Raw genomic sequence first — 14,893 nt, 5'->3', positions numbered from 1 at the left:
TTGCGGGAGCTTGGCGTGTCGCATCTATGATCGGCATTCCACTCGGAACAACTTCAAAAGTCCAAGCAAGATTTTTTCGGGCATGTTTTTGGAACTAGTTAACATAGAGGCATAGGCACATATTTGATAAGGCAAAAACACAGAGACAACCATTACCACTAATAATGAGCGAAAGGTGATTTGATTTCTAGGCATAAAACTGAATCATCTTAACTGATCATGCTTATGCCTCTCATTTAGCAAAAACTCCCTCTGTACCGTAATGAGTTGAACTGCTAGAACGACATCTATTATGATACAGAGGGAGTATAATTGTTGTGTATTTGGTGCCTGAAACTTGTACCAACTAAAACTACTCTCGGAAGACTGTTTTGAACATCAATTTTTAGACATAATGGATAACAATAAAGATTACAATAATTTAGATACATATATTTGGTGCACTTAATTCATCTCAGAGAAAAACACAATTCGCTGGAAAAAATAATGCCAAGCCCAATAGTATTGCATACCATTCAATTCATGTTCTTGATCTCATCCTGCCGGCATCTTTCCGCAGGCCGAGCTCGCCGTAGTAGTCCCTCACCAACGATCTCAAACAGTACTACTCAGGTTACCTGATTAACCAGAGAGACACTTGATCATTGTGTTACAGATGAGTTGGATGAATGTTAAACTAAACCCAGCTGGAAAACCTAAAACCTAAAAAGTGCTCGCGGGCTCGTTTGTCTTACAGAGCACACGCGCTCGACCACCGTTGGATCTGATCACGGTGGAGGGTGAAAACCGCCGAACAGATATACAGCGGTGGAGGGCCCCACGTCTCTCTCTCTCTCTCTCTCTCTCTCTCTCGCGTTGACCCGCACGCAGTCTGGGATCAGAGGGCGGAGTGAGCGGTGCTGTGCAGTTCCACCGTCGCCCAAATCCATCGCCATCGCGGCAGAACCGCCGGAGTTTGGGAGGTGCGAGGGCGGACCCCACATGCACGGCTGCAGAGCCTCTGTTCCTCATCTCTCTCCTTCGAAGCAGGGCGGAGGAGGGTGACGGTCGCCGATGACGGTTAGTTTATTCCGGCAAGCGGAAGGGGGTTCTCCGATCAAAATCAGTGGTGAGCATTGTCTACCTCGTCTTTTCATGCACTTCTCTACTGGATGCCTCGGGGGAGGTTCTGTGATAGGGTAGTGTCGATTTCGCGGGGGAGGGGTCAGCGGAGGGTCGATTTTTGTTGTGTGATACACCACGCGCGCCGGCGGCCGGATTTTTGGTTGCAAGGGACGAGCATTTTCTGACATTTTTGGGGTAATGGGATGTGGCTCTGCGGGGTTCGAAATAGGAGTGGCGAGTTGATGTCTTCGGTTCACCATGATTGATTTGTCTGTCATTGTGCATCTGCAGATCTGCAGTGGGTGTACAAGTACAACACCTCCGGGCTGAGCTGGATTGCCATGGAGCCACCAACATGGTCCGCCGCACCAGCGCTCTCTCCACGAGCGACCCACGGACACCGGCGAGTGCTCCCGTCCAGCTCCTGGCTCACCTTCTTCAGCCTCGCTTCAAACTAGTGCAGCCCACACGGCGTCAGCGTCCGTACTGCTAGGTGTATAACACAACTCCGCCTTGGTCATAATAGTCCGTGAACCTCGTAGTGCAGCAGCTCCTCGACCGCGTGCACCCTCTGCATGCGCCGCCGCGAGAACTGCAAGCTCCAGCCTACCTACTTCTCCTCATGGTAGGCGCGCACCAACTGCTCGATGAAATGCCCAGCTAAATTAAAGTTTTTTAGGAAGAAGAGGATTGTCACATCGAAATAGGAGTGGCGAGTTGATGTCTTGGAGTTGTAGTCATGTAGGTGCCTGACTTTTTATCCGCTGATGCTTCTGATTTTTGTTGTCTTAGTATAATTTTTACTGAAACCATGTTTTGCCTGATTGACTACAACAATTGTATTACTGAAAACAGAGGCAGGCTAGGCGTACTTGTTGATTGTTCTGGAAGCAATAACAGCAACAATTGTTAACTTGCAACTTTTGTATTACATACTGAAATGTTTTTGGAATAATGAAAAATATAAATGAACGCAGACCCACTGACTGTTCGGCTGAAAGATGGTGCACATCAGCCTCCAGAAGCAGGGGAGGTGCTAGAATTTGACATTGAGGGGAGGTGCTAAAACAGTATGCATGCATGAAGCATGTGGTCATGTTCTTCGTCCACTAAAGCCTAGTACCGTACTGTCAAGTTGCATAATCATTCCAGGGCTGAGTTGCTGGATGGAGAAATGAAACTTGTATAGTTATCTTATATGATGTCTAATTTTTTCAAACAAAGAAATAGACTGAAAGATCTAAATTGTTGACATGTCCTGCTATGACCATCAGATGGTTTGCTAGTTCTTCTCTACTTGTTATGTAGATATACTTGTATTTTTCTGCCCAGACTTCTCAAGTCTTGTCTTTTTTGTACTACACATAGCTGATTGTTTTAGTGTTTTTGCAAAGCCTCTATCATGAGTTACCTGACATGTACATATCTCGTCTAAAACTTTTTTGTCTACTATTTTTTCGCTAGTTAGTTGCCTGAGATGGTTCCAAAACTTGCTAGTAGAGATATGTACACATAAATACTTTTCCTTGAAGAATCAAGATCGTGCATGTCACCTTATGTGGGGAGGGTGTGGTGTTCCTTTTTCAGCATAGATTCATATACCTTTCTTTTAGTCTAGTTTTCACATATGCCCTTTTTTGCTAGCTTTGTTCCATATGGTTTTGTTCAGTTTAACTTGTTTTTCCTACTTGATTTTAGTTAGTTTCCTGAGACGGCTCAAAACTAGAAGCGGGAGATGGCACAGTGACACCACCTTCGTTCGTCTCCATGAGGTAAATCCCTTCTCTTCTCCATGAGGTTTGGACTACTTTTTTGGGCACGACAAACCATTGCTCTGCCTCGAAGTCGGCATTACCTTGGCTACTAGTTGCCAGGTAGAGGCTACTAGTTGCCAAATATGCGGGCATGGGTTGCCAAATCTGCGGCTTTTTGAGCTTGGCACTAGTGTGGTTCCCCCTTTTTTTTAACAAAACTTGCATAATAATTGATTAGTAGTTGCCTAATGTTTGTTACTTAGTTGCCTGACTTGGTTCATAATTTGCATTTAATGGTTTTGTTACTTGTGTGGCTTTGAGTTTTACCAAAATTTGGCCAATACTCTGTCGGTAGTTGCCTCAGTTAACACATGAACTTTGCTCGTGTGTTATTTTTCCTTCACATTTTCATCATATGGTTCAGGACTTGCTAGTTCCTTCTAGTTAGTGTTCTCGAATTTTCATACTCCCTCCGTCCGAAAATACTTGTCATCAAAATGAATAAAAAGGGATGTATCTAGAACTAAAATACATCTAGATACATCCCCTTTTATTCATTTTACAACAACAACAACAACAACAACAAAGCCTTTAGTCCCAAACAAGTTGGGGTAGGCTAGAGGTGAAACCCATAAGATCTCGAAACCAACTCATGGCTCTGGCACATGGATAGCAAGCTTCCACGCACCCCTGTCCATAGCTAGCTCTTTGTCGATACTCCAATCCTTCAGGCCTCTCTTAACGGACTCCTCCCATGTCAAATTTGGTCGACCCCGCCCTCTCTTGACATTCTCCGCATGCTTTAGCCGTCCGCTATGCACTGGAGCTTCCGGAGTCCTGCGCTGAATATGCCCAAACCATCTCAAACGATGTTGGACAAGCTTCTCCTCAATTGGTGCTACCCCAACTCTATCTCGTATATCATCATTCCGGACTCAATCATTCCTCGTGTGGCCACACATCCATCTCAACATACGCATCTTCGCCACACCTAACTGTTGAACATGTCGCCTTTTAGTCGGCCAACACTCCACGCCATACAACATTGCTGGTCGAACCGCCGTCCTGTAGAACTTGCCTTTTAGCTTTTGTGGCACTCTCTTGTCATAGTGAATGCCAGAAGCTTGGCGCCACTTCATCCATCCGGCTTTGATTCGATGGTTCACATCTACATCAATACCCCCATCCTCCTACAACATTGACCCCAAATACTGAAAGGTGTCCTTCCAAGGTACCACCTGGCCATCAAGGCTAACCTCCTCCTCCTCACACCTAGTAGTACTGAAACCGCACATCATGTACTCGGTTTTAGTTCTACTAAGCCTAAACCCTTTCGATTCCAAGGTTTGTCTCCATAACTCTAACTTCCTATTTACCCCCGTTCGACTATCGTCAACTAGCACCACATCATCCGCAAAGAGCATACACCATGGGATATCTCCTTGTATACCCCTTGTGACCTCATCCATCACCAATGCAAAAAGATAAGGGCTCAAAGCTGACCCCTGATGCAGTCCTATCTTAATCGGGAAGTCATCGGTGTCGACATCACTTGTTCGAACACTTGTCACAACATTACTGTACATGTCCTTGATGAGGGTAATGTACTTTGCTGGGACTTTGTGTTTCTCCAAGTCCCACCACATGACATTCCGCGGTATCTTATCATAGGCCTTCTCCAAGTCAATGAACACCATATGCAAGTCCTTCTTTTGCTCCCTATATCTCTCCATAAGTTGTCGTACCAAGAAAATGGCTTCCATGGTCGACCTCCTAGGCATGAAACCAAACTGATTTTTGGTCACGCTTGTCATTCTTCTTAAGCGGTGCTCAATGACTCTCTCCCATAGCTTCATTGTATGGCTCATCAGCTTAATTCCACGGTAATTAGTACAACTCTGAACATCCCTTTTATTCATTTTGATGACAAGTATTTCCGGATGGAGGGAGTACAAGCCAGCTGAATATGCATTTATGGTGATGTTCTTTTCTTTTTTTTGTGGGAAAAATGGCTGGGACGAGCAAAAGCGCAATTTGGGAAGAACAACCTGCCGCTGCTCCTGACCATAATTCATTTGCTGACCATGATTCATCTCCTTCCATTAAAGAGCAACAAACAGATGAGGAATACAGCAAGCTGCGGGTAAGCTCCCCCCCCTTGTTTAAACATGCACATGGTTTTGTTTCGGCACCTCACACACATATATTGAAGTTCACAAACACAACACACATATAATCACTTGCACTAAAATCCAGGGGTTAGAACCATGCACTTGACACAGAACAAGCAAGTTGAACACAAATGATAGGTCACATACAAATGTTAGGCACAGACCTAGGGGGGAGGGGGTTGCGTGTCAGGCAAATCTCACATGTAGAACAAGCAAGTCACATTCAAATGTCAAGCAAATAACATACCCCCATACTAGCAAGTCACATACTCAACACTAGCTGGAATTAAGCTCTTTTTATTTTCCCATTTTCAAAACACGCACATGGTTTGTTTGACATTTTCAGTAGGACTTGCTTGACATTTGAATGTGACTTGCTAGTGTTAAGTATGTGACTTGCCTGTTGTGTTTTAGGCAAATTCTATGACTTTTGCATGTTTCTGAATGTGTGATTTACCTGACACATACCATCCTGCTCCGGAGCTTAGTTCCATACTATCTAGGGGGGTCAAGTGTTTCTTGATTACCCTTTTTGCATTTGAACTTTCCTAGAAAAACATCAGTACTTGCCTACAACTACTTTTTTAGTGATTACAGTAAAAATAAATATAAAGAGCCCAGCAGGTCAGTTAATGACAACATGTCACAAATTGCTTAATGGTAGCACTTGATTTACTTGAACAAACCCATAGAAGTTGCTGCCCTTTTTCCAGTCAGAACCATTTTTGTACAAAAGAAAACTAAAAACGACGGGCTTTTGTGATTTTGCTTTTTCCCACCCATTTCATTTTTTGCTTAAAAGTGCCCCAAATAGTACACTTTTCTCCGCTTCACATCAAATCCCAGGATGCATGAGCACACAGGAGTTGCTTCACATCAAATCCTAGCACGCATGAGCACACATGAGTTGCTTACTGGCAACACTAATTTTGCTTAAACAAACCTTAGAAGTTGCTGCTCTTTTTCAACACACTTGCGGTACAAAAACAACCTAAGAAAAACATCAAGGGGTTTCTCTGATGTACTCCCTCCGTTCCTTAATATAAGTCTTTTAGAGATTCCAATATGGACTACATATGAAGCAAAAGGAATGAATCTACACACTAAAATACGTCTATATTTATCCGTATGTACTCCATACGTCTATATCCGAAGTGTTGTTTTCGTGTGAAAGTAATAGTACTAGCACATAAGTTGTGTTGGTACTTGGTAATACTAAAAGGTTCACCATTTTTGTGATAAACTCTATGTACCCTATTTTCTAGCCACATATTGGATTAGATGGTGATCTGTTGAGATATGGGAGTGTTGATTTTTTGGTCAAAAAAGGTGTGTTGGAACCCTAAAATGTTTTCCACATCACCCCTTCTAATTTGCCCAAATTTAATTGAAAGTTGCTTGCACCATCAATTAATCTAATTTTAATGTTTTACTAGAGGTACATATGGTACATGCAACAAAATGCCTTAGTATTCACGAAAGTTGCTATATCACGAGGTTAACTAACCTACATAGCAATAGTATTTGCCTAATCACTTGGTAATAGTTGCCTACATGTGATTAATTTATTGCATGTACCAACAGTACAGTAGCTGTAGATGATCAATAAACGAGAAGGGGTCAACTCAAAGATGTGACATCCACACCCATTGTTATTCATTGGTTGGCCCGGTTTACGCAATCTATCCGAAGACTTGGTCTGTACCTTGATAGAGGTGGATTGGTAGTTGCTAGAGATAGGTAGTCGCCAGATATGCTGGCGCAAGTTGATAGGTAGTTTCTAGAGATGCTGGCGCCACTGGCCCAGGGATTCACTCCCGTGAGCTTGTACTTTTTTTTCGCGCAAAAACTCGCCCAAAACATGATAGATAGTTGCTAGAGATGTTGGCGCGAATTTCCCATCCACTCCCGAGAGTTGGTGAAGTCTCGCAACTCACACAATTAGCTAAAACAATCATGCATAAACTTGTTGCCAGTGAAGCCACACACAGAAGGCAGTCAACCAACAGTAACTAAATATCAATTTCGACACCAGATATAGGATAGATATTCATACTCGATCAGGTAACACCACACACGTTTGTTAGGCAACTTACACCATTAGCACAAGCAAGCCACACAACCTTTTTTCATATCAACATGCATGGTACAACCCACAAAAATTATCCTATATCAAGTCAAAACTGAAAAGGATGTCAAGTCAAAAGCTCAAGGTTTTTATGCACACTTAGAAGCTTCACTAGCCACTCCCCGATAAAGCTTTGCACAACCACAAAATATATCAAATTTGTTTAATCTTGCTTTTCTTGCCAATAGTTCTTTTTGCTAAAACTTATATGCATTTTGTCTACATCTCGGCATTACTTTGAGTAAAAACTTTGTATGGCATTTTTCGTGAAACTTACACAAGAAGATTTCACATGCAAATAGGCTTTACCAGGTAAAATCTTGCTCCCCAACCACCACCATGTTGTTTCAATACACCACCATGTTGCCTACATCTCAGTGCTTTGCATGTTACTTGGTTAACACAAGTGCGGGTCTACATAGGAATTCAGATTGCACTTGCCTTGATGATTGTTCCCACTTTTCTTTTTGCCTTCGTAAACATGACCTCATTTTGTTGATTGCCATGAAGTTGTTTGAAAATAGAATAGTTTGTTGCACACATCCACCCAGGGAGTTGTAAATCACACATCCACCCAGGGAGTTGTATGTCACACATCCACCTAGGTAGGAAAAGAGTTGGGATGCTTTTTTTGTGTGCAGAGGACTTGCTTGTTCGTTGTACTGATGTTGCCTAAAGCAAACAGTAGCAGTTGCTTTCTTTCTTCTCTATTTTTCCCATGTCATAAAATGTCACAACTTGCTTACACAGTGGCAGTAAGTTGCCTAAAGGATTCCAACCAAGTTGTTTTAGATCCATATACTAGGTTCATTAGTTTTTATTCTCCCCACGTCACACAACTCACATAACTTGCTTACATAGCTGAAGTAAGTTGCCTAAAAGAAACCGTTCAAGTTGCTCTATGTCATCTATATACAAGTTATTTTTCCAGAACTTTATCTTTTTAATTTCTTCGTCTGAACAACAAAAATTGACACAACGTTCTGTTTACAAAGTTGCAATATGTTGGGTCAAAGATATCCATCAACATGAGTAGTCAGCCATATAACACATTCGTTTTAAAAATGACTAAAATTTGCTTATACCATGCAGTAACTTGCCTAATAGACACCCGACAAGTTGCTTCCTCATCCCATATATAAGTTCCTTTTAGTTAAACCATAGCCTTTTGCTTTTTTGACACATTACTAACCACAAAATCCATATATCTACTAGTGATTTCTCATTTTTTTGTACTTTCTCTTTCTCTTGCATGAGAGTACACAAAAACATCCAAAAAGGACACACCATACATATATCTATGAAGTTATGTGTTTTCATTTTCATTTTGTATTTTTTGCAGGACCCATAAAAAATAAACCTTTTCAAGCTATCAAAGTAATGCCCAAGGAAACCTCTACTAGCTACCATTAGCTACTCTCTGGGTAATTTCTCACCCCCTACTCTAAGACTTGGGTGTTTTACTATCTAGATAATCTAGTGCTTTTCAAAATAAATTCACTAAAACTTGCGTAAGGGAACTTTAGTGCTTGACTATAGTTAGTTCCAACAGTGACAACAAACAACAAAAAGTTTGCTTAATGGATAGCACTGTTTTTTTTGTTCAAACAAACCAACTACTTTTGCCTACAATTTTATGTTTTTAGAGCCCGACATGTCAGCACATGACAAAGAATTTTACCAATTTTTTGATTTTAAAATCATAGCACTGATTTTGGCTTGAACAAACCAATTACTTTCATCTACACTTTTCTTTTTTTAGAGCCCAGCAGCTCAGTACATGTCAACAAAATCTACATATGTTTTGCTTAATGGTATCAATACATTTGCTAGCAACCTCACTACTTGTCTATAGTTTTTGGGATGGGTACATTTGTTGCTCACTTCAACCCAATTTCTTGCTTAAAAGTATTCAAGTTTTTATTTCTGCACTACCTGACAACTCTTGCTCACAATCTTTCTATTTCTGCACATAATCTTTTCTAGCACCCATGAGCACACCGCGAGTTGCTCACTGAAACACTTTTTTTTTTCCTAAATAACCCCTATAAGTTGCTTCTTTTTAATTTCTAACACACTTGTTCCAAAACAAATCTAAGGAAAAACAAGAGTGGTCAGGTTAGTACATGACAATAAATCTATAAATTTTTGCTTAATAGTAGCAATGAATTTGCTTAAACGGCCTCACAACCATCCTAGAGTTGTTCTAGGGGACACATGATTTGATCACTTCAAGCCTCTTTTTTTTGCTTAAAAGGTCTCAATTAGTTACTCGCATCTTCTTTTTTTTGCACATTAAGCCTCTAGCACCCTGGAGAACACATGAGTTGCTCGCTGGTAACACTGTTTTTGCGTAAACAAAGCGTACAAGTTGTTGCTTTTCTATTCTAACACTTCTGGTTCAAAAGAAAATCTATGGAAAACAAGAGGGGTTTCTCTGGATGTACAACAAAACCAGTAGTTAGCAGAATTAGATTATTCCTGCCTACAAAAAGCACTATGGCTGCTCACCTTTCCTCCCTTTCCCTATGTTTTTATTGCAACAGAGCGCAGTACAAAACATTGCAGGAGATTACAACCATGACGAACAAAGGTGAGAAAAATCACACTTTTATCTCTTGATCTCTTTTTTGGCTGTAGATTTGTAGATCAATTTCTTCACTTTTCAACCTCTAATGGCGTAACCATTGCAGGTCCTTTTGATGGGGTGGAAGAAGAAAGAAGAGGGAGAAGAAGAAGGGTGTGGTGACAGCTGGGGACCGAAGAAGAAAGGAGGGAGGGGCAATGTTTTGGTGAAGCACGTGAAGGGAAGGAGAGAAGCTGGGTGGACGAAGGGACGTGGGAGACAGTCCACCCTTTCCTCTCCAAATCTGGACTGAGGGGGGACCAAAACATACCAAATATGGGAGGCTGCCAGGGGGCATTAGCGGGCACACGTTTGCCCGCTAGACGCGTCCGCTGGAAAATAATGAAAATCTGAACTAAACTGACCCAAAATCAAATCTAAGCCTTTCTATGCATGGCAATGGAGATTAGTTGGATAAATCTGCAACTAAATTCAACTGAAAAACAATGAAAACCTGAACAAAACTGAACCACAATCAAAATTGGAATAATGAAAATCTGAACTAAGCTAAAGAAAAATAAAAGCCTTTCTGTGTGTGGCAATGGAGATGAGTTGAATGAATCTGCAACTGAATTCAACTGAAAAATATCATGGAAACCTAAACAAAAGGGAGTATCCTATACAACTACATAATTTGAATCCTGAGTGGAGCTGGTCATGCCGCATGCAGACCGCGGTGTTGTGCTGCTGTGTGCAAACCATGGAGTTTTGAGCTGCTGCCTTTATGCCCATAGCTCTGTGGGTGCCTGCAGTAGCGCGACCATCTCCTCATCAGTGATGGTGCCCAGCCGCACGAGCTCCATGTCAAACACCTCAGCCATCAACTTCTCGCGCACCACCGACTGCACCAACGATGGCAGGTCGAGCGCGCCGTCGACGCCGTCCTGCATGGATGTGTGCGTCGGGGACTTGCCGGTGAGGAGCTCCAGCAGGAGCACTCCCAAGGAGTAGACGACTGCCTTCAGCATGGGCCTCCATGTGTCCAGCACCTCCAGGGCACGGTAGCCGCCGGCGCCTGCGATGGCGAACGTGCGCGCATATGGGGTAGAGGCAGAAGTCAGGGAGCGCGTGCTCCCCCGGCTCCGTCGATGCACGGTCGCGCCAGCTGCTGCTGCTGCTGGCAGCGGCAGCGGTTGCTGCTAGATAATGGGATTTTATTCGAGCCCGGTGATGGATCTCGTTGAAGACGGGGAGGAAGGCCGGCGAGGTCGGGATGGCGTGGATCTGGCCGCGGCGTTAGTCGTTCACCATGGCTGCTCCTGTAGAAGAAGGGGAGAGGCAGTCCTTGCGTGAGAGGGAGAAACATAGGGGAAGGAAACGGAGAAGTGGGAGAGTAGGGAGAGGGACGCGAGGTGTGGAGGTCCGGCGATAGTATCCGGTGGCATGGCATCCGGTGGCGAGGCCGAGCGTGAAGGCGGCGGGGTGGCGAGCGGCTCCCGATCCTCCTGATCTGGAGCTTGGGGGTCGCTGCTCGGGAGCCCACGAATGAAACATTTTTCACCGTTGACCACTTAATTAGTACCGCGGGTTAATTAATAGAAAACAGTAGGGACTTTCCTATAAAAACGACGCGATAGTGAACCCGACAGACTCAATCCGTGCTTTATTATTAGGGAAAGATTTTATGAATATGTGTATCATTACGATCGAGATTCTATAAACCATTTATAGTGGATGTATGACCATAGAAGGTTTTATTCATGTAGACAGAAGAACAATTATTCTCTGACTTAAATGAATAACTGTATCACAATAAATATGATCAAATCATAGTCATGCTCAATGCAAACACCGAATAACATTTATTTAGGTCCAACACCAATCCCGATGGTATAGGGAGTGTGCGATGGTGATCTTATCAACCTTGGAATCACTTCCAACACACATCATCACCTTGCCCTTAACTAGTATCTGTTCATTTTGCAACTCTTGTTTCGAGTTACTAATCATAGCAATTGAACTGGTATCAAATACCCTAGGGTTACTATGAACACTAGTAAAGTACACATAAATAACATGTATATCAAATATACTTTTGTTTACTTTGCCATCCTTCTTATCCGCCAATTATTTAGGGTAGTTTCGCTTCCAATGATTGATCCCTTGCAGTAGAAGCACTCAGTTTTAGGTTTAAGTCTAGCTTTGGGTTTCTTCACGGGAGTGAAAACTTGCTTGTCATTCTTACTGAAGTTCCGTTTCTATCACTTTGCCATTTTATTGAAACTAATGGTCTTGTTAACCATCAACACTTGATGCTCTTTCTTGATATCTACCTTTGCTGATTTCAACATCGCGAAGAGCTTGGGAATTACTTTCGTCATCCCATGCATATTATAGTTCATCACGAAGTTCTAGTAACTTGGTGATAATGACTAGAGAACTTTGTCAATTACTATCTTATTTGGAAGATTAACTCCCACTTGATTCAAGCAATTGTAGTTTCCAGACAATCTGAGCACATGATCACTGGTTGAGCTATTCTCCTCCATCTTGTAGGAAAATTGCTGTCAGAGGTCTCATACCTCTCGACACAGGCATGAGACTAAAATATCAATTCCATCTCTTGGAACATCTCATATGCTTTGTGGCGTCCAAAAAGTTTTTAAAGTCCTGGTTCTAAGTCGTAAAGCATGGTGCACTAAACTATCAAGTGGTCGTCATATCGAGCTTTGTCAAACATTCATAACGTCTGCATCTGCTCCTGCAATAGGTCTGTCACCTAGCGGTGCATCAAGGAATAATTCTTCTGTGCAGCAATGAGGATAATCCTCAGATCACGGACCCAGTCCGCATCATTTCTACTAACATCTTTCAACTTATTTTTCTCTAGGAACATATCAAAAATAGTGGAGCTACAACACGAGCTATTGATCTACAACATAAATATGCAAATACTATCAGGACTTAGTTCATGACAAATTAAAGTTCAATTAATCATATTACTTAAGAACTCCCACTTAGATAGGCATCCCTCTAGTCCATTATATGTGAATGTAGAGCTTATCGCACCCGATCATCACGTGGTGTCTCGGCACGACGAACTGTAGCAACAGTGCGTACTCAGGGAGAACACTTATACCTTCAAATTTAGTGAAGGATCATCTTATAATTCTACCGCCGTACTAAGCAAAATAAGATGCATAAAAGATAAACATCACATGAAATCAAAATATGTGACATGATATGGCCATCATCAACTTGTGCCTTTGATCTCCATCTCCAAAGCACCGTCATGATCTCCATTGTCACTGGCTTGACACCTTGATCTCCATCATAGCATCATTGTCGTATCGCCAACTATTGCTTCTACGACTATCGCTACCTCTTAGTGATAAAGTAAAGCAATTACATGGCAATTTCATTTCATACAATAAAGTGACAACCATAAGGATCCTACTAGTTGCCGATAACAGTTACAAAACATGATCATCTCATATAATAATTTATATCTCATCATGTCTTGACCATACCACATCACAACATGTCCTGCAAAAACAACTTAGACGTCGTCTACTTTGTTGTTGCAGGTTTTACGTGGTTGCTATGGGCTTCTAGAAAGAACCGTTCTTACCTACGCATCAAAACCACAACGATTTTTCGTCAAGTGTGTTGTTTTAACCTTCAACAAGGACCGAGCATAGTCAAACTCGATTCATCTAAAGTTGGAGAAACAGACACCCACCAGCTGTTGGAAATATTCCCTAGAGGCAATAATAAAAGTATTATTATTATATTTCCTTGTTCATGATAATTGTCTTTTATTCATGCTATAACTGTATTATCCGGAAATCGTAATACACGTGTGAATACATAGACCACAATATGTCCCTAGTGAGCCTCTAGTTGACTAGCTCGTTGTGATCAACAGATAGTCATGGTTTCCTGGCTATGGACATTGGATGTCGTTGATAACGGGATCACATCATTAGGAGAATGATGTGATGGACAAGACCCAATCCTAAGACTAGCACAAAAGATCGTGTAGTTCATTTGCTAGAGCTTTGCCAATGTCAAGTATCTCTTCCTTCGACCATGAGAGCGTGTAACTCCTGGATACCGTAGGAGTGCTTTGGGTGTATCAAACGTCACAACGTAACTGGGTGACTATAAAGGTGCACTACTGGTATCTCCGAAAGTATCTATTGTTTTATGCGGATCGAGACTGGGATTTGTCACTCCGTGTAAACGGAGAGGTATCTCTGGGCCCACTCGGTAGGACATCATCATATGCACAATGTGACCAAGGAGTTGATCACGGGATGATGTGTTACGGAACGAGTAAAGTGACTTGCCGGTAACGAGATTGAACAAGGTATTGGATACTGACGATCGAATCTCGGGCAAGTAACATACCAATAGACAAAGGGAATTGAATACGGGATTGATTAAGTCCTTGACATCGTGGTTCATCCGATGAGATCATCGTGGAACATGTGGGAGCCATCATGGGAATCCAGATCCCGCTGTTGGTTATTGATCGAAGAACGTCTCGGTCATGTCTACATGTCTCCCGAACCCGTAGGGTCTACACACTTAAGGTTCGATGACGCTAGGGTTATAAAGGAAGTTTGTATGTGGTTACCGAATGTTGTTCGGAGTCCCGGATGAGATCCCGGACGTCACGAGGAGTTCCGGAATGATCCGGAGGTAAAGATTTATATATGGGAAGTCCTATTTTGGCCACCGGAAAATGTTCGGGATTTTTCGGTATTGTACCGGAAAGGTTCTAGAAGGTTCCGGAGTGGGGCTCACCTGCATAGGGGGACCCACATGGACGTGGGTAGTGGGGGAAAGGCCCCACACCCCTGGTCAAGGCGCACCAAGATCCCCCCTTAGAAGGAATAAGATCATATCCCGAAGGGATAAGATCAAGATCCCTAAAAAGGGGGGATAACAATCGGTGGGGAAGGAAATAATGAGATTTCTTTCCTCCCACCTTGGCCAACGCCCCAATGGACTTGGAGGGCAAGAAACCAGCCCCTCCACCCCTATATATAGTGGGGAGGCGCATGGGAGCTATACACGAAGTTCTGGCATAGCCCTACCTCTCTCCCTACTCCTCCTCTCCCATGGTGCTTGGCGAAGCCCTGCTGGATTGCCACGCTCCTCC

General features: G+C 42.7%; 1 pseudogene; it reads right to left on the bottom strand.

Annotated features, from left to right (window-relative positions):
* Positions 1-621: 621 nt before the first annotated feature.
* On the bottom strand, positions 622-14,541 carry LOC119360549 (annotated as a pseudogene).
* Positions 14,542-14,893: the final 352 nt, after the last annotated feature.

This window comes from Triticum dicoccoides, chromosome 2B (assembly GCF_002162155.2).
Source record: "Triticum dicoccoides isolate Atlit2015 ecotype Zavitan chromosome 2B, WEW_v2.0, whole genome shotgun sequence".
NCBI lineage: Eukaryota > Viridiplantae > Streptophyta > Magnoliopsida > Poales > Poaceae > Triticum > Triticum dicoccoides.
Note: the sequence above shows the minus strand (reverse complement) of the source record. Positions and strands in the feature narration are given on the sequence as shown.